The sequence below is a fragment of the Budorcas taxicolor genome, chromosome 4 (genome assembly GCF_023091745.1).
Source record: "Budorcas taxicolor isolate Tak-1 chromosome 4, Takin1.1, whole genome shotgun sequence".
NCBI lineage: Eukaryota > Metazoa > Chordata > Mammalia > Artiodactyla > Bovidae > Budorcas > Budorcas taxicolor.
Genome location: NC_068913.1, coordinates 46,958,193 through 46,978,465, shown reverse-complemented (window position 1 = coordinate 46,978,465; position 20,273 = coordinate 46,958,193). Strand labels below are relative to the sequence as shown.

General features: G+C 36.6%; 1 protein-coding gene across 1 annotated transcript in view; it reads left to right on the top strand.

The window, feature by feature from the left end:
* RELN (reelin) overlaps positions 1 to 20,273 on the top strand; it is a 536,555-nt gene that overhangs the window by 152,209 nt on the left and 364,073 nt on the right. The window lies entirely within an intron of this gene.

Sequence of the window (20,273 nt, the reverse complement as noted above, 5' to 3'; positions counted from 1 at the left end):
TTGTCTTGCTTGACTGTTTTCCTTTGTTTCTGCATTTTATTCTCTGATTAAATTTATGCTTTGGCACTTGGGGAAGGCCTGGGAGGCTAAAATTTTTCTACAGGTAACAGGCAGGAATGCATAGGCTTCCCTAGTAGCTCAGATGGTCTGCCTGTAGTGCAGGAGACCCACGTTCAATCCCTGGGTTGGGAAGATCCTCTGGAGAAGGAAATGGCAACCCACTCCAGTATTCTTGCCTGGAGAATTCCATGGACAGAGAAGCCTGGTGGGCTACAGTCCACGGAGTCACAAAGAGTCAGACCCGACTGAGCAAGTAACACACATACACACACACACACACACAAGAGGCAGGAGTAGGACATGCAGTGGTCTGTCTGCAAAGGCCCCGTAGAGTCCTGCTTGATTACATAACCTCTCTGAGGTTATGTATATAGTAACTATTTAAAGGTATTATTTTAGCAGGTTTAACCTTAATTAAAACCACTCATTTTGGTAACAAAAAAGGCCAAAATTGCAAAAATAAAAATTCAATAAGATAAAAGTATGTGAAGAAATGAAAACAATAGGGAAATGATTTTCAGAAAATAAGATGAAAACAGATACAAAAAAAATGTTATGAGGATCCACACAGTTTAGAAGAAGACTAGAAATTTAGAGATTCAGCTTTTAGCTAAACCTAGCCACAAGTGGTTCCAAATAGGAAAAGGAGTACGTCAAGGCTATATATTGTCACCCTGCTTATTTAACTTGTATGCAGAGTCCATCATGAGAAATGCTGGACTGGAAGAAACACAGGCTGGAATCAAGATTGCCGGGAGAAATATCAATCACCTCAGATATGCAGATGACACCACCCTTATGGCAGAAAGTGAAGAGGAACTAAAAAGCCTCTTGATGAAAGTGAAAGAGGAGAGTGAAAAAGTTGGCTTAAAGCTCAACATTCAGAAAACAAAGATCATGGCATCCGGTCCCATCCCTTCATGGGAAATAGATGGGGAAACAGTGGAAACAGTGTCAGACTTTATTTTGTGGGGCTCCAAAATCACTGCAGATGGTGACTGCAGCCATGAAATTAAAAGATGCTCACTCCTTGGAAGAAAAATTATGACCAACCTAGATAGCATATTGAAAAGCAGAGACATTACTTTGCCAACTAAGGTCCGTCTAGTCAAAGCTATGGTTTTCCCAGTGGTCTTGTATGGATGTGAGAGTTGGACTATGAAGAAAGCTGAGTGCCAAAGAATTGGTGCTTTTGAACTGTGGTGTTGGAGAAGACTCTTGAGAGTCCCTTGACTGCAAGGAGATCCAACCAGTCCATTCTGAAGGAGATCAACCCTGGGATTTCTTTGGAAGGAATGATGCTAAAGCTGAAACTCCAGTACTTTGGCCACCTCATGCGAAGAGTTGACTCATTGGAAAAGACTCTGATGCTGGGAGGGATTGGGGGCAGGAGGTGGGGATGACAGAGGATGAGATGGCTGGATGGCATCACTGACTCAATAGATATGAGTCTGAGTGAACTCCGGGAGTTGGTGATGGACAGGGAGGCCTGGCGTGCTGTGATTCATGGGGACGCAAAGAGTCGGACACGACTGAGCGACTGAACTGAACTGAGCCACAAGTGCCAGGAGGAAAACATAAACAGTTAGCTGATTCATGGTGGTAAGAAGTCAGAACTGTATAGAAACTTACCGAATCTCTCCTGTGCTCATCAGGAGGAAACCAGGGAAGGGTAGTTAGCAGTGTCCCAATAGCATCCTTAGATAAACTCTGCACTGTGGTTCAGAGTCTGTGACTTCTGATATCTCTCAATGCAGATCATTCCCCTACTCCTGCCACATAATCATCACTTCTCATCTTTCTTATCTCTTTTTTTCTCCCACTGTATTTTTTTTCAGTTCTAACACATGATATACTTCATTTATTTATGTATGTTATTTATTGTCTGATTGTTCCTGCTGAAATGCAGTTTCCTTGAAGGTAAGAATGGTTTTCTGTTTTGTTTACTGATTCACCCGTTATCTAATACAGTTCCTGCACACACTGGAAGCACTACCTAAATATTTGTTGAATAGATGAGTAGGCTAATGGAGTAAGTTCTGAAACAGCTATTCTATGGGCAGCCAGGTGAAACAGGGCTGGAATTCATCTTGAATACTCTTCTATGCTAGCCTTCTCCTCAGACAGCAAGATCCTGTAAAACCTGAATCCTCCAAAATTTACCACTGCCTTTTCTTACAACGTGGGAGACCTGGGTTTGATCCCTGGGTTGGGAAGATCTTCTGGAGAAGGAAATGGCAACCCACTCCAGTATTGTTGCCTGGAAAATCCCATGGACGGAGGAACCTGGTAGGCTGTAGTCCATGGGGTAGCAAAGAGTCGGACACGACTGAGCGACATTTACTTTACTTTTCTTCTCCCTTAATAATATACAGTTCATTGTCAAGGCTGTTTGTCATATCATTGATTATATATTTTCTCTTCCTATCCTCTGGGTTACTTAGGCTGCAAACATCAGATTCACCCACCTGGCTGGTTGACATTTAATCCCATCATTTTGTCCCTCAGAAAGTTTTTCGCCCTTGAACCCTTTCTTTCCAGTACCTCTTGCTAAGGTGCTTGCAATAGGTTCCTAACTGGTTTACCTCCAGTCTATTTCTCATCCAGTCCATCTCACAGTTAATCTTCCTAAGGCACAAAGTGTGATTGCTCAAAACTTTTATAGCCTAAGACTTTCTTCTAATGGCCAGCTTTTTGGAGTGGGTTTAATGGCGCTTTCAAATCTTGCAGTTTATCAGCTTCTTTCTTGTCTCCCATTACCTCTGCCTCCTGATGGTCACAAATTGGCAGCGCATCCCACAATTCCCTAAACATTCCCTGACTTTTTCTCTTTTTCCATGTTTTCCCTTAGTTTGGAATGCATATTCTCTCAAATTCAATTGTTAAATTCTTACTCATTTTTCAAGCTGCCATTCATTCTTTAGTAAAAATCTTCTATGAAGCTTTCTGAGATATCAGCAACAGAATTGATATGTATTGTCACATTTTGCTTATAACTCTGTCATGCATGTGTACTAAGTCACTTCAGTTATGTTTGACTCTTTGCGACTCTATGGACTCCTCTGTCCATATGATTCTCTTGGCAAGAATACTGGAGTGGGTTGCCATGCCCTTTCCCAGGGGATCTTTCTGACCCAGGGATTGAACTTATGTCTCTTCGTCTCCTGCATTGGCAGGTGGGTTCTTTACCATTAATGCCACCTGGGAAGCCCAACTCTGTTATAATACTGACTATATTTTACTGTTTACTTATATTTGATTTATTGTTTGAAATATAAATATATTTATTTTAATTGGAGGTTAATTACTTTACAATATTGTATTGGTTTTGCTATAGCTTTTTCTATTAGATTAGATTGGAAAAGGACAAATTCTTATTTCTTCATGATTCCTCCTCAGTTGGTTCAAGGACTTATATACACAGGAATTACAGAAAATATCCTTTGAATTCTGCATCCTAGGAGACTGGGGAAGGGGCTATTCTAGGACCTTTCACATGTTCTCAAGTCCCTTATAGTAAACAGCAGGGTAGAGTGGACCCTCTATATCTATGGTTTATGTATACAGGGAAAAATCTAGGGATATGGAGTGCCAGCATTGTATCTGTTGTACAATGTGGTCTGTTTCTTTAGTTTAATAGTAACCTCTGATTCTTTTTTGGGACGCTTTGTCTTACTCGTGTTGGCACTTATTAGGATAATTTAAATTCTTGCCATTCATAAGCTCTTCATTTAAAACAAGTATTACTTTTTTTGAAAAAACACAAAGTAAATCTGTGCCAGCTGTACAGAACTGCGAAATTCTAAATAGATACAGTTTTTAATTTAATCTGTTTTAAAATGATATTGAATGGCTTGTGGCATCACTGTTCCTGGGATGTCAAATTGTATTCTTTTAGAAATAATGTATTGCATTTCAACTCCAAACAATATTTTATTAGCATTTGGTAAAAAAAGATATATAATTTGGTAATAAGTAGTTTTTACTGATTACAAAGAAGTTTACACACTCTCGCTTATATTTCCTAATAAAATTTTGATGATGCACTTTGTACCTTTCAACTTTCTTGGTAAATGTTTAAGTCTATGCTTATTGTAAGCAATGATTATGTTGAATGTTATATAAAGTAGCTGCCTCCTGTGTGGGCAAGATGTTTTTATTGATCTCTTTTCCTAATTAGTTTGTGAGAGAGTATAGGGAAACTGAAGATTAAACATGAACTACTGAACAATTCATTTGGAATTTTCTGAGCTAAAGTCTTACAATTTCTTACCTTTGTTTCTTACTGTAGTATTTATTACATGTTGAGTAGAGCTATATGTAAGGATCAGTGTCTGTAATTAGTATGTGGCCAGCAATACTTGAAGATTTCTAGTGTTCAATATTAATTTAAACATCACACACACACGCACACAAACTCACAAAATCCTATGGCATTTGGAACATAAATATACTTTGATTCTGTATTTTCTGACTAACCCTCAAAATTAAAGCTTTTACTTTTTAAGATAGGGAAAATTACTTTTAGGAAATTAAACTTCAACCATACTTACATGCTTTTGTAATGTACTTTGTATGAGTTTTTCATATTATTAGTTAATTCATTGTTGTTATTGTTGTTCAGTTGCTCAGTCATGTCTGACTCTTTGCAACCCCATGGACTGCAGCACGCCAGGCTTCCCTGTGCTTCACTATTTCCTAGAGTTCGCTCAAACTCATGTCCATTGAGTCAATGATGCTATCCAACCATCTCATCCTCTTTCTCCTCCTTCTCCTCCTGCCCTCAATCTTTCCCAGCATCAGGGTCTTTTCCAGTGAGTCATCTCTTCACATGAGGTGCCCCAGGTATTGGAGCTTCAGCTTCAGCATCAGTCCTTCCAGTGAATATTCAGGACTGACTTCCCTTAGGATTGACTGATTTGATCTCCTTACTGTCCAAGTGACTCTCAATAGTGTTCTCCAGCACCAGAGTTTGAAAACACTAATTCTTTGGCTCTCAGCTTTCTTTATGGACCAGCTCTCACATCTATGTATGACTAGTGAAAAAAACATAGCTTTGACTAGATGGACTTTTGTTGGCAAAGTGATATTTCTGCCTTTTAATATGCTATCTAGGTTTGTCATAGCTTTTCTTCCAAGGAGCAAGTGTCTTAATTTCATGGCTTTTCTGCCCACAGTGATTTTGGATCCAAAGAAAACAGTCTGTCACCTTTTTCATTTTTTCCCCGTCTATTTGCCATGAAGTGATGGACGGTATCTCATGATCTTAGTTTTTTGAATGTTGAGTATTAAGTCAGCTTTTTTCACTCTCTTCTTTTACTTTCATCAAGAGACTCTTTAGTTTCTCTTAGTTTGTTCATTCATGTCATTATTTAATTTTTCACATGTGTATTTTCTTTTATAACTGGGCTTGAAATCCTTCAAGATCAGGAACTGTTTAGGTATTTTTATGTAACTAATAGTTCTTAATACCAAACTATAGACAATAGAAGGCCCTCAATAAGTTTTTTCTTGCTTTATTTTTTATTTTATTTCATTTCTTGAGGTATAGTTGACTTATAACATCATGTTAGTTTCAAGTGTATGGCACAGTAATTCATATATATATGCACATACAGGCATATATATATATTCCTTTTTAGATCCTCTTCCCTTATAGGTTATTACAAAATATTAAGTATAGTCAGTAAATGTTTCTTAATAGCTGATAATGACATACTTCACTGATTCTAAAATACAGACTTTTTTTTTCTTTACTTTTTGAGATCTCTTAAGTTGCTTCTTACACCTTCCTTGGTGGCTCAGTAGTAAAGAATCCACATGGATTTGATCCCTGTATTGGGAGCACCCTCTGGAGAAGAAAATGGAAACTCCCTCCAGTATTCTTGCCTGGAAAATCCATGGACAGAGGAAGCTGGCAGGCTACAGTCCATGGCATTGCAAAGAGTCAAACACAATTGAGCAGCTGAGCACACACACACATGATGGTTGATGGTCTTGGATTTGAAGAAATCCAGCAACTATTATCTTTCATTTACTAAGTTTCTCATCTCTCTAGAGCTGGCAGTTGAATCGACACTGCACCCAATTCTGCAACCTCATATTAGTATTGCCAGTGTATGGTCCAAACTCTGTGATTTTAAAACCCAATTATCTATTTGAATCCTTTTTCAAAGAATCTCATAGTAAGAACTATGGACTATTTGAACTGAAATACCAAACCATTATATAACATGCTGTGTGTGCCATTCCCAGAAAAGAGTAAGTGGCACTCTGTCTGAATAAGCCATGTTTTATTGATAAACCACTTAGCAACATAATCATTTATACTGTGTTTTTACTGCCTTTCTCATCACAAATAATCAGGTGAGAGACAGAGAGAAGAGAATGGCCTGAGGATAAAGTTGCTAGCTGTACTGGTACAACTAAAATTATTCTGTCCTTAGTTTTATGACACCAGTTGATAACATTTACATCTTAAATGATAATTTCATCCAGAGATCTGCTTAGTGTGCAGATCTTACAATAATATAGTTTGTCTTCACTTTTGTATTTGATTAATCTTTAGTGACTAGTAAACTCAAACTTATCCAAAGTTTTTGGATGTAAATTTAAAATTTTTTTCCAAGGGTGAAGAGGTGGTATAGAAAGAGGGAGGAGGAGAAGGAAGAAGGAGGTTAAGGCGGGGAAGGTGAAGGTGAAAAGGTAGAAAAAAGAACAAGGGAAGGAGGAAAGAAAGGATGGAGGGAAAGAAAGAAATCTCCAGGGCATGCAACTCGAACAGTTAGAAACTAACAAGGAAATAGAGTTGTAAAATAACAACTACAAAATTAACTAATATTTTTGAAAATTTACAACATACCAGTCACTATTCTAAGCAGTTTATGTCCTTTAATCCATTATATCCTTACAGTAATTCTGTAAAGTAGATGCTATTATTATCTCAGTTTACAGATGAGTAGATTGAAGTACAGGCCTTCCCTGGTGGCTCAGTGGTAAAGAATCCGCCTGCAGTGTAGGAGATGCAGGCGATGCTGGTTGGATCCCTGAGTTGGGAAGATCCCCTAGAGGAAAACATGCAACCGACTCTAGTATTCTTGCCTGGAGAATCCCATGGACAGAGAAACTTGACAGGCTAGAGAAAATACGGTCACACGGAGTCAGACATGACTGAAGTGACTTAGCATGCATGCAGATTGAAGTACAGAGATGTTAGATAACTTGTTTAACATAACTCAGTGATTGACATAACCTGGATTCAGAAGACAATCCAGTTTCAAGCAAGGGATTTTTGCCACTTTACTACATTTTCCTCTGAAATCATCACTTACCTGTTTTCTATGATAAAATGCCTATGGTATTGATATGATGAAAACTAGAGTTTTTAATGAAATATTAGACAAGCACTGATTTAAACTTCTGAAATGTGGCTGATTAATATGTCAAACATGGGCCTGATCTTGATATGTATGATACAGGTTCATTCTTTGGATGCTGATTATATCCCATCCATTGTCACAAGGGGAATCACATATAGGGAGAGAATCTGTGAATTAAAGGCAAAATTGAACACCATTAGATTTAACTGCTTGGACAGATACTAGCATAATATTAGAATTAAAATGGAACATAAAAGAAGATCAGATTTGTGTCTAAATTAATGCTGATTTAACCTTAAATGAACTCGCTGCAAACAGTAAACTTTATACTGAGAACAGTATAAAGCAAGCAGTGTCCTATTTAAGATACTGAAGCAACAACAAAGAATTGAACTCAAGGGCCCAAAGAGGTTCAGAGGAGGACCGTATTTGAGCACTTGATATTTTAAAGGAAGATTCTCCTAGAAGGATCTTAAAAGTACACTAAACAAAAAGACAAAAAATCATTTTAAAAAATTGAAGACAGAAGAACTTTCTGAACACTGAACATACTCAAAGTGATACAGATACAGAGATTTGAAATTCTGCCTAGAGTATATCTCTGGTGCCTTTAATTTTTGATTAGAGCCCTTCTAGTCTGTCTGGAGGATTCCTCATGAAAGATAGTATGGTTGCCCATTTATTTCCATCGATCAGAAGAAAACATTGGAGATGTTTGCCTTGTTACTTATATGTTTGAAATAAGATTGGGAACTCCTCCACAGGTACGTTTATGGGGAGTGCATTCATACCTCATGTGAAGAGTTGACTCCTTGGAAAACACTCTGATGCTGGGAGGGATTGAGGGCAGGAGGAGAAGGGGATGACAGAGGATGAGATGGCTGGATGGCATCACCGACTCGATGGACGTGAGTTTGAGTGAACTCCAGGAGATGGTGATGGACAGGGAGACCTGGCGTGCTGCGATTCATAGGGTCGCAAAGAGTTGGACACGACTGAGCAACTGAATTGACTGACTGACTGACTGATTCATACCTATAGATAAGGACACTAACAGTTGATATATACAGATTTTATTGTACTTTGTATTAAAAATTTTTTTAAACTGGAAGATAATTGCTTTACAAAGTTGCACTGGTTTCTGCTAACAAACAGTGAGATTGCTGGGTCACATGGTAGTTTTATTCAGCCATAAGTGTGTGTGTGTGTGTGTGTATCTCCCTTTCCTCAGGAGCCTCCCTCTCACCCCCATATACCACCCCTCTAGGTCCTCTCTCCCCTCTAAGTCTTCCCTCTCACTCCCCAATCCCACCCCTCTAGGTTGTCACAGAGCACCAGGCTGGGCTCCCTGAGTTATATAGCAGCTTCCCACTATCTATCTAATTTGCACACTGTAGTGTATATAAGTCAATGCTACTCTCTCAATTCATCCCACACTCTTTCCCCTGCTGTGTCAACAAGTCCATCCTCTACATCTGTGTGTCTATTCCTGCCATGCAAATAGGTTCACCAGCACCAATTTTCTAGATTCCATATATATGTGGTAATATATAATATTTGTTTTTCTCTCTCTGAATTACTTCACTCTGTATACAGGCTCTAGGTTCATCTACCTCAGTTCGACTGACTCACATTCATTCCTTTGTATGGATGAGTAATATTCCATTGTATATATGTATCGCAGCTTTTTTATCCATTCATCTATTGATGGACATCTAAGTTGCTTCCATATCCTGGCTATTGTAAATAGTACTGCAGTAAATGATAGGGGACATGTATCTTTTTGAATTATGGTTTTCTCAGGGTTTATGGCCAGTAGTGAGATTGCTGGGTCACATGGTAGTTTTATTCCTAGTTTGTTTAAGAAATCTGCATGCTGTTGTCCAATGTGGTTGTATCAATTTACATTCCCACCAGTAGTGCAAGAGGGTTCCCTTTTTTCCACATCCTCTCCAGAATTTATTGTTTGCATATTTTTGGTGATGGCCATTCTAACAAGTGTGAAGTGATATCTCATAGTTTTGATTTGCATTTCTCTAATAATGAGCAATGTTGAGCATCTTTTCATGTGTTTGTTGGCTGTCTATATGTCTTCTTTGGAGAAATGTTTGCTTAGGTCTTGGTTATACATAGCTTGGGCTTCCCAGGTGGCTCAGTGGGTGAAGAATCTGCTTACAGTGCAGAAGATGCAAGAGATGTGGGTTAGATCCCTGTTCAGGAAGATCCACTGGAGAAGGATATGGCAACCCACTCCAGTATTCTTGCCTGGAGAATCCCATGGATGGAGGAGCCTGGTGGTCTCCAGTCCATAGAGTTGCAAAGAGTCAGACATGACAGGACGCACACAAGCATGCATACATAGCTTACTGCAAAAATAAATTACTTCTCATGTAAGGCCAAAATGATTGTATCCACACTGTTTGATAAAACCAGATATGCTATTTTATTAGGGAGGAATTTCATCTGTTTCCTAAGTTACAAGTCTGTTAATTTTTTCCTGTTGATCCAGTTTTCTTTTTTTTTAAACAGACATTCCCCAACTTGAGACAGTTATTTCAAAAACATACCTTCGAATGATAGGATTAAAAAAAATCTGCACTTAAAAGTGAGTGGCTAGAAGCCTAACTGATACTTCTCATTTCCTCACAGGCCTGTTTTTCATCAAAGTCAAATAGCCAATTAGGCTTGGACAAGGAGATAGTCAAAGTTCAGGGACTAATGTGTGTTCTTATTTATCAACATTTTGTCAAATGAGGTCAAGATGCTTCCTGGGGATTTAATCCTTAGTTTTAAGGAGTATGGTAAAATCTTGAGATAAAATATATTCATTAATCACCAGAAAGGTGTAAGAAATTATTTTTATTACTGTAATTACACAGCATATATTTTTTTAATTACAGATATTCAAAAGGCAAAACTATTCCCTTCAGTTTTTCCTGTCTCCTTTATCCCTTCCTGTGTCTTCTTGTAAAAAGCCACCTTGTAAATGGCACTGGTTATATTAGGGAAAGCTACCGAAATCAGTGTGACACTTTTCTTTGCATCAAAACGTTAAGACCATCAGAGAGGTAGAAACTGCTTTATAGTGAGAAAAATTGTCTATGTCAGAAATGAAGTATTTTTAACTCAGGTCCAAATATGGACCTGCATCTATGAAATTCTATCCCACAGTAAATAGTTGGTAATTTTTTAACTTTTTTTTTCTTTTTATGTAGAAATAGTAGTTTTTCCTAATGTTAAGTCTTAAAACTCTATAGCAAACCCATCCTTTACTTCTTCCCTTCCATTCCTGTAATGTACTTGTAACTTGTGGAGGGCACTTAAGTAAATGGACTAAGGTTTGGAATCCTTGAAAGTGAAAGAGAAAATTAGTCGCTCAGTCATGTCTGACTCTTTGCGGACCTCATGGGCTATACAGTCCATGGAATTCTCTAGGCCAGAATACTGGAGTGGGTAGCCTTTCCCTTCTCCAGGGGATCTTCCCCATCCAGGGATCAAACCTAGATGCTCCTTATAACAAGGCCATGTGGTCTAGACGGGATTACTACTCTACTTTGCACTTCTTACTAGAAAACACACGTAATTCTTGTGAAAGCAGATGGACCTAAATCAGTAAATCTAAAAGCTTTACATGTAACAGTTATCAGCAGTTCTCCATATCTGATAGAAATTTTCTAATGAGATGTGGGCAGAGATTTGAGTTATTTCTCTGTTAGTAGAATTCAGTGGAACCAGTTTTAGAAGCCAAAAATGTGAAATTACTTCTGTTTCTTTAAACTGACTACACAGTCAATAATAGTGATAACAAAAATGTCTGGGAAACAGGTAAATAAGCTTTTCTCATGGCAGCAGCAACTCCACAGTTTGCCAACATAATCACTGGGTTAATATATACTAGCAAGAGGATTTTGCTTAATTCTGCTTTAAGATCTTTAAATATTAAGACATTATTACAAATATGAAATAAAATTTTGATTTCTTCTTCCAGATAAAAAATTTTTTGAAGAACTAATCCTCTCTGACTTATTTGGACATACTGTGTGTGTATATTTATATACAGATATCTATATTGTGTATATGTGTGTGTGTATATATATGCACACATGGGTATAGTATATATACATATATACACATAGGCATATATACACACACATATTCAAAAATTTGTTTAAAATTGTACTTTCTAACATGGTAGCTATATGTGATTATTTAAATTTAAATGATTAAAGTCAAATAAAACTAAATAATCGGTTCTTCATTTGCACTAGCCACAGTTCAAGTTCTCATTAGCCATAAATGTCTAGTTTCTATTATATTGTACAGCACACCTAGCACATTTCCATTATTATATAAAGTTCGATGTGCAGTACTGATTTAGAGGATTGAATGAATTATTTTTTCCTCTAATGTTACCTTAACATTTACAGAATGTAAATAACCATATACTTCAAAGGACATTGATTTTGGAGTTGTCCTGTGAACTTGAATTCTCATAACTGCTAACCTGGACAAGTAGGGAAGTTTTATGTAAAAAACTGATTACCAAACTCTTCATTTTAATTTTGTTTGTCAGTGCTGGAATTACTATGGTCCTTAACTTTATGGGCAGTGCTAGGCCAAGTGTGACAGGTGAGGATTCCCTCTGGCTCCCTTCCCACAGTGCTCAGGACTCAGAGCTGCTCTTTGGCTACCCTGGGTTCCCCCCGTCCCCGCTTCTGAGCCTCAGCCCCTGCTTTCACCCTGCCACTTCCTCATTTCCCCCTATCCCCTGCCGCATGTTTCAAGTTCTGGGTCTTTTCAAGTATGCCCTTGTGCCATGAAAATTTACTACCATGTGCCTAATATTTAAAATTAACTGATCTGAAAGGCTAATCATCATTAATAGGAAAGTGAGTGGTAATGAAATTTGGAATACCATGTGTTGATGATGGTGATAATGATAAGAAAGAAAGAAAGAAAGAAAGAAAATGAAGTCACTCAGTCATGTCTCACCCTTTGTGACTTCATGGACTATAACCTACCAGGCTTCTCTGTCCATGGGATTTTCTAGGCAAGAGTACTGGAGTGGGTTGCCATTTCCTTCTCCAGGTGATAATCATAGTAGTAGTCAAAATAGCAACTTCCATTTGTTGAGCACCTGTGTACCAGGCAAACTACTAAATTCCTCTCTTCGAACCACCTACTGAAGGAAGAGCTCAAAGAGCTCAGAGACAGGTTGGTTTTGATCTAAAACATGTCCTTTAAACTACCATCCTATATACCACTCTATATCACTTTTAAAATATTAATAGTCATTATGAAAGACAGTATAACAACTTGGAAAATACCTGGAATATTAAGTGATAAAAGAATAAAAATTATTTCAAACACATTAAAATTATGTTTTCAGAGGACTTCTGGCATCATGGAAGCCTGAGTTGGCACAGTAAAAACTTCTTCCACTAAAATCGCATAGAAACTTTGACTAAAATGATTAAAATATATAAAAAACAATAAATGTAAACATTCAATTCACCAATTAAGACACTGTAACTTTCAGAATGCAAATTCAAAAATCCAGCAATATACTGCTTCTAAGAGAGAAACCTAAACATAATGGCACAGACACATTAAAAGCAAATAGTGGGGAAAATGACATACCAGGGAATTTTTTAAAATATTTTTATTTATTTATTCATTTGGTTTTGCTGGGTCTTGGTTGTGGCATGTGGAATCTTTGATCTTCATTGTAGCAATTGAAATCTTTAATGCAGCTTTTGAGATCTTTTAGTTATAGCATGCAGACTCTTGTTTGCAACAGGTGGACTCTAATTCCATGAACAGGGATTGAACCCAAACCACCTGCATTGGGAGCATGAAGTAGCTACTGGACCACCAGGGAAGTCCCCAGGAAAATGTTAGCCAAAGGAGAGTTGGTGTCACTATATTTTTTGAAGTATAGTTAATTTACCGGTGTCACTATGTTAATATCAGACCAAACAGTAAAATTAATAATACTAGGGACAAAAGAGGAGATTGAAAAATCTGGCTTAAAATGCAACATTCAAAAAACTAAGATCATGACATCCGGTCCCATCACTTCATGGCAAATATATGGGAAAAAGTGGAAACGGTAGCAGATTTTATTCTCTTGGGCTTTAGAATCACCGCGGATGGTGACTGCAGCCAGGAAATTAAAAGACACTTGCTCCTTGATAGAAAAGCTATGGCAAATCTAGACAGTGTAATAAAAAGGCAGACATCACTTTGCTGACAAAAGTCCGTCTAGTCAAAACTATGGTTTTTCCAGTAGTTGTGTATGGATATGAGAGTTGGATCATAAAGAAGGCTGAGCGCCAAAGAACTAATTCTTTGAAATTGTAGTGTTGGAGAGAAGACTCTTGAGAGTCCCTTGGACTGCAAGGAGATCAAACCAGTCAATCCTAAAGGAAATCAACTCTGAATATTCATTGGAAGGACTAATGCTGAAAATGAAGTTCCAATACTTTGGCTGCCTAATGCAAAGAGCCAACTCATTGGAAAAAAATGCTCAGGCTGGGAAAAATTGAAGGCAGGAGGAAAAGAGGGTGACAGGATGAGATGGTCGAATGGTATCACTGACTTAATGGACATGAGTTTGAGCAAACTCCGGGAGATAGTGAAGGACAGGGAAGCATGGTGTGCTAGCCTATGGGGTTGCAAACAGTTGGACACAACTTAGTGACTGAACAACAATAGCAGGGATAAAATAATTACTTAAAAACAAAATAACATGCATAAACACAGAGTGAAAGAAATATGCAAAATTGAAAATTGCCTTTGAGCTGGCAAATACTGATTACATATTTTCTAATATTAATGTTTGAATTGAAGTAGTATTATAAAATTATTTGAACAAAAGTTTCTCTAAAATATATTTGTTGGATGGATGAGCAAATGCATGAATATACGAAAGAAAAACATACCTTAATGCATAAAGGTACCAGAAGACTGTGTTAGAAAATTAGAGTTTCTCCTATGTTATTTAAACTTCCATGCATGCACTCATGACATCTGGCTTTATGTTGTAACATTTTAAATTTAGAGTCACAAGTCTACATAAAACTTTGCTGTTAAATGAAAAGAAAAAACAGTTTGAGGAAATAAAAATATTTAAACCACATATTTTCTGGAATTCTTAGATCACCTTTTAAAAATTGAAGCAGTTCATATTGAGAAGTTGTCATATTTAGCACTGAGAAATATTGAACAAAATTATTTCCATCTACATTTAGCACCTCACAATACTGAGATCAGGTTTTGTTTATCCACATTGGCAAGTCCTAAGCTGGAAACAAAAATGTATTAGTCAAATCTCTTCCATTTGTCTCCACTACTGGTATTTATAGAAGGGATTATGAATGATATGAACATACCAGTTATCTGGGCTGACATATATTTCAAAGAGCAATGCCCTAAAATATTATGCGAAAGATAAACAGAAGAAATGCTTCTAATTAAAAATGTACACTGTAGTTGCAAGGAGTTGGTCCCTTAATCAACCCCTGGTTTTAACTTAAGCAAATATATTGAAAATATGGCTATAAAGCTAAGCTACATAAGCCTTTCTTCTAAATCTGCCTGCAGGCATTAATGCTCAGATTTGAGATGGCATCCTTATTTGCTAAGTGCAAAGATGGTTACAAAAGAGCTTTTCTCACTTTGAGGATAAAAGCTAACGTATTCTTTAATTTTGGTTACTGCCTGGCTCCTCTCAGCACCATAATAGTTATTTGGCTCAAAACCAAAAAGTAGCAATGCAGTGCTTACATGTCTATGGATCAAAATTAGATGAAAAATTGCTGTTTCTCATCTCCAAAGCTATTTGCTGCACATTTTATAACCCTCAAGATGCCTTTTGTAATATATGATAACAGAGCCAACTGCAGCATCTGCCTGGAAAGAGATTACTTTAATTATGGACTCAATGTCCTATTTTCTGCAAGTGATCCCCAGAGACAGGCTTCCTGCCGGAGGAGAGGTGCAAGGATGCACATTAAAGCTTACATGTCAACCATGAAGAGGTGGATAAAGTGAGACAAGGACACCCATAAACTGCCTTCATTTTCCTAGTCTGTAATGTGATGGAAGAGTCTATAGTGGTAGGTTTTTAATTATTCCAGCATCTGTTCTAATGGACTTCTGATGGTAAGGGCAAGACAAGCTTATAAAAGAGCAAAACCTTTGACAACTCTGTACAGGAAACACTATATTTAAAAGGTTAGATAAAACATCATCTTCTTTAAACTTTCTTCTTCCAAATTGAAAAATATAGGTGCTTTATTAGTAACATGTTATAATATTATTAGAAAGTGAAGCTGAGTGGTTTTCTTGTCAATCTCATTCTTGATAACACATCAAGTGCCTCATTATTAAGAATTCATTTGCCATTAAGTATAGTAGAACTGCTAATAATGAATTTCATTTAGGATCAATGTGTATATCTCATGTATTTCTATGGAAGTTCTTTATAATTTACCACTGATTTAACATTATGAATGGACACTTAAAGCAAATTGTTACCTTGTTTGTATTAATATTAATTACAGAATTAGACTCCTTGATGGATAGCTTTTCAGAGAATGAGAGTGTGGTTTTTCTTCTTAAAAGCATAGCACATACTCAATAGGATATTTGGGATTCCATCTGATTTCTCAAAAACTATAAGCATATTTTGAATTTTCTTAAAGATGGGGGATTATGGAAGAGTAACCATGGGAATTAATTTCAAACTTCAAAAGGAATTTAAGGGATTTGACATGGAATAATTTTGTGTAGGAGAAGAAAAATGGAACAGAAAAATGTACCTACAGTCATATTAGGTGAAAACATCAAATCTTTTAATATTACACCAGCCATGACATTCATTATTTTTTGGTGTTAAAGTTAAGTGCTATTAATATTTTATACTTTGATAAAGAAATCTAAGTAAGTTTATCTTAGGGCATTTTAAATGGTAACATTTAACTCTAAAAAATTTAAAATAAAATATTTGATATTTTCAGACTTTCTGGTTGCTAATAAATGCCACAGTGGATAAATTTTTTTAAATATGTTGAAATGGGTAGTTTTACAAGTTTTTTATATTATATATCTTGTAAATGAACAATTGAATATATATTATCTATATATCATCAGAATTTATAAATAGGATAGATTTGGTGTCCATTTCTGTTTAAAGATCTTGGATATAAGGAATTAAACTAATATGTATGGGTTTATTGGAAAATAGAAACCTGTTAGAAGAAACTGAGAGTATAAATAACTGTACTAAATCATCAATGCAAAGAAAGTAATTCCTGATAATAAGTTTTTATATTTTACCATTGAAACATAGGTTTTTAAAATTTTATACAGTGGTTCTATGTGTGTTGTGCAATCAGAATTCCCATACAAATAAATAGCACGGGGAGATTTCTAAATGGCTCACTTGGAGCATGAGATGACCTCTTCTAAGATCAAAGAGAATCAGAATTTCTCTTGAGAAGTATTTATTTTGTAATTTCAGTGCCATATTGCACTTTGGTGACCGCAAATAAGACTTAGAATAATACGTTTATCATTTAATCCAAGTGTTATATTTGGAATATATGTTTTTTTCCCCTGCCAATTGTTTGTTTTCAGACATTACTCTTTGTAAAAATGTCATGTTAATTGTTTTTGGCTTTCAATATTTTATGTTTGAGTCGGGATGTAAATTCCTTAATTTTGACTTATAATTTAAAAGAATGATGGTAAAGAAATACATGCTGCATACTGTATTGGTGTTTTTCTTTCTGGCTTACTTCACTCTGTATAATCGGCTCCAGTTTCATCCATCTCATCAGAACTGATTCAAATGAATTCTTTTTAACGACTGAGTAATACTCCATTGTGTATATGTACCACAGCTTTCTTATCCATTCATCTGCTGATGGACATCTAGGTTGTTTCCATGTCCTGGCTATTATAAACAGTGCTGCGATGAACATTGGGGTACATGTGTCTCTTTCAATTCTGGTTTCCTCGGTGTGCATGCCCAGCAGTGGGATTGCTGGGTCATAATATATATGGAATTTAGAAAGATGGCAATGACGACCCTGTATGCAAGACAGGAAAAAAGACACAGCTGTGTATAACGGACTTTTGGACTCAGAGGGAGAGGGAGAGGATGGGATGATTTGGGAGAATGGCATTGTAACATGTATACTATCATGTAAGAATTGAATCGCCAGTCTATGTCTGACGCAGGATACAGCATGCTCGGGGCTGGTGCATGGGGAATGACCCAGAGAGATGTTATGGGGAGGGAGGTGGGAGGGGGGTTCATGTTTGGGAACGCATGTAAGAATTAAAGATTTTAAAATTAAAAAAAAATAATAAAGCTTATACACATACCAAAAAAAAAAAAAAGAAATACATGCTACAGACAGGCTTTGTTTTTAACATTTAAACTTGACAGTAAAAACTACTTCTTTTTAAATGTTTTAAGATAATTTCATTTTATGTCTGTGAAAGCAATATTTATATAGTGAAGAAAACATTTAAAACTACAGCTAGGTGAATACCTATGCATGTGCACACATTTACATGCCCCTTGGCACTTGTTCCCCTGTGTACGTGGGCATGCATGTGTGTGTACACAGACACACACACCCGCACGCGTGCGTGTGTGCATATTCCCGTTACCTCATGAATAAGAATACTAGGTATCTTAAGCCTTATTTTTCTAGATATATATATGTGTTCAGTTTTATTTATTTATTTTTCAATAAAACTGGGTTTCTACCATACATTCTGTTTTCTAATCTAGCTTTGTTTTAAACCTAATGTAACATTATAAATGTTTTCCTAATAAACCTCCATCTACAACATCATCAGGATAGTATTATATTATATGGCTGTGCTATATTTAATTAATTCCTTATTTATGGACATTTTGCATATTTGCAATGTTTACTATTGTAATAGCTTTATGATGAACAATCTTATAGCTAATGCTCTTTGCACACTCCTAATTATGAAAGCATATTATTTTCGTGTTAAATTATCAAGTCAACCTGATTAAAATGAAAAGCTAAGCTATGAAGTCAACCCAGTTAAAATAAAATCATATTATGATCTTTGTACAAAGGCCAGCATCACAAAGACAGTAGCTAACTTTTCATTTTTTAACAGTAATGGTTCTATTTGATAGGTACTGATAGATTAAGGTAAGTGTCAGTTTCCTTATCATTGTTCTAACTACCTAGTCATCACTTTAATTAAGAAAACATTGTTTCCTACCTTGCATTATTTTCAGTTCCATTGTTAAGTTTCAATAAATGCCTTTTAAACATCTGTTTTATAAGGCAAACTAATTCAGTTGAAATTCTGTCCCTTTTCTAAAGCTCACTGGAATGCGTAGCCTTGTAACTAACTTATCACTAGTAAGTGAGCCTATTAGTCTAATGCTTATATATTTTTAAGTATCTTTGTTATTCAGCTGTATAATTTTGTGTGGGTGTGTGAGGAAAACATAAGGAATGTAAATTTCATTAGTAAATGAGAGTGGCTTTATTATATAAATATTCACCTACTAAATTCTTAATTATTTAATGTTTATAGGCCACCCACTCCAGTGTTCTTGCCTGGAGAATCCCAGGGACGGGGGAGCCTGGAGAATCCCAGGGACAGGGGAGCCTGGTGGGCTGCCTTCTTGGGGTCACACAGAGTCGGACACGACTCAATGCACTGATAAATAATCATCTAGAAGTGAGAGTTCACAGTGAAATATTCAAGTTTATGTGTACACTAGATTCTTCCAGGGAATGAAATGCTGACTTCATGTGTATAAATTGTAGAATGATAACTGTAAACATGAGTAAGCAGAAGAGTGACAAAATTGGTATCAACATGTAGACAAATAAAGATCTGTAAGAGGAAATGAAATTTTAATTGTTCTTGCAAAATTAGGATCTATAAGTTATCAGTTTTATACCAAGATGTAGACCGTGGAAGCAATTGTGGACTCAGTCTCCCAACTGGCCATATGGCTTCCATGACCCTCCAAATTCCGGGAAGCCTCTCACGGGGCAGTGGAAAGAGAAGAATCACAGATAGCAGTTGCTGGAAGAGTGGTTACATGTCAGATAAAATTATATTTTTATGGGATCTAAATTATATCAGTCCTGATGGAAAGGCCTTGGAAAGTGTGTTTGTGTTTCCAGAAGAAGCAGTCTCTGGGAAACTAAGTCAACTTTTTTATGAGGTAATTTTCTATATCTGATCTTATTGTATTTATGTAAAATGAAAGATGGTTTAAATTTTGTTTTTTTTTTAACATAATGACACCTGTCTTGAGAGCTATAGCCTCCTTTTCTAATTCTACACTGAGAAAATAAAGGTAAAATTCTAGAGCATACTGAAGAACCTTTTTAAATAGTTCCCTAAAATAGTTCATTAAGTGTTTAGGAAAGTTATGACCAACCTAGAAAGCATATTCAAAAGCAGAGACATTACTTTGCCAACAAAGGTCCATCTAGTCAAGGCTATGGTTTTCCTGGTGGTCATGTATGGATGTGAGAGTTGGACTGTGAAGAAAGCTGAGCGCTGAAGAATTGATGCTTTTGAACTGTGGTGTTGGAGAAGACTCTTGAGAGTCTCTTGGACTGCAAGGAGATCCAACCAGTCCATTCTAAAGGAGATCAGTCCTGGGTGTTCTTTGGAAGATATGACACTAAAGCTGAAACTCCCTTTGGCCACCTCATGCGAAGAGTTGACTCACTGGAAAAGACTGTGATGCTGGGAGGGATTGGGAGCAGGAGGAGAAGGGGATGACAGAGGATGAGATGGCTG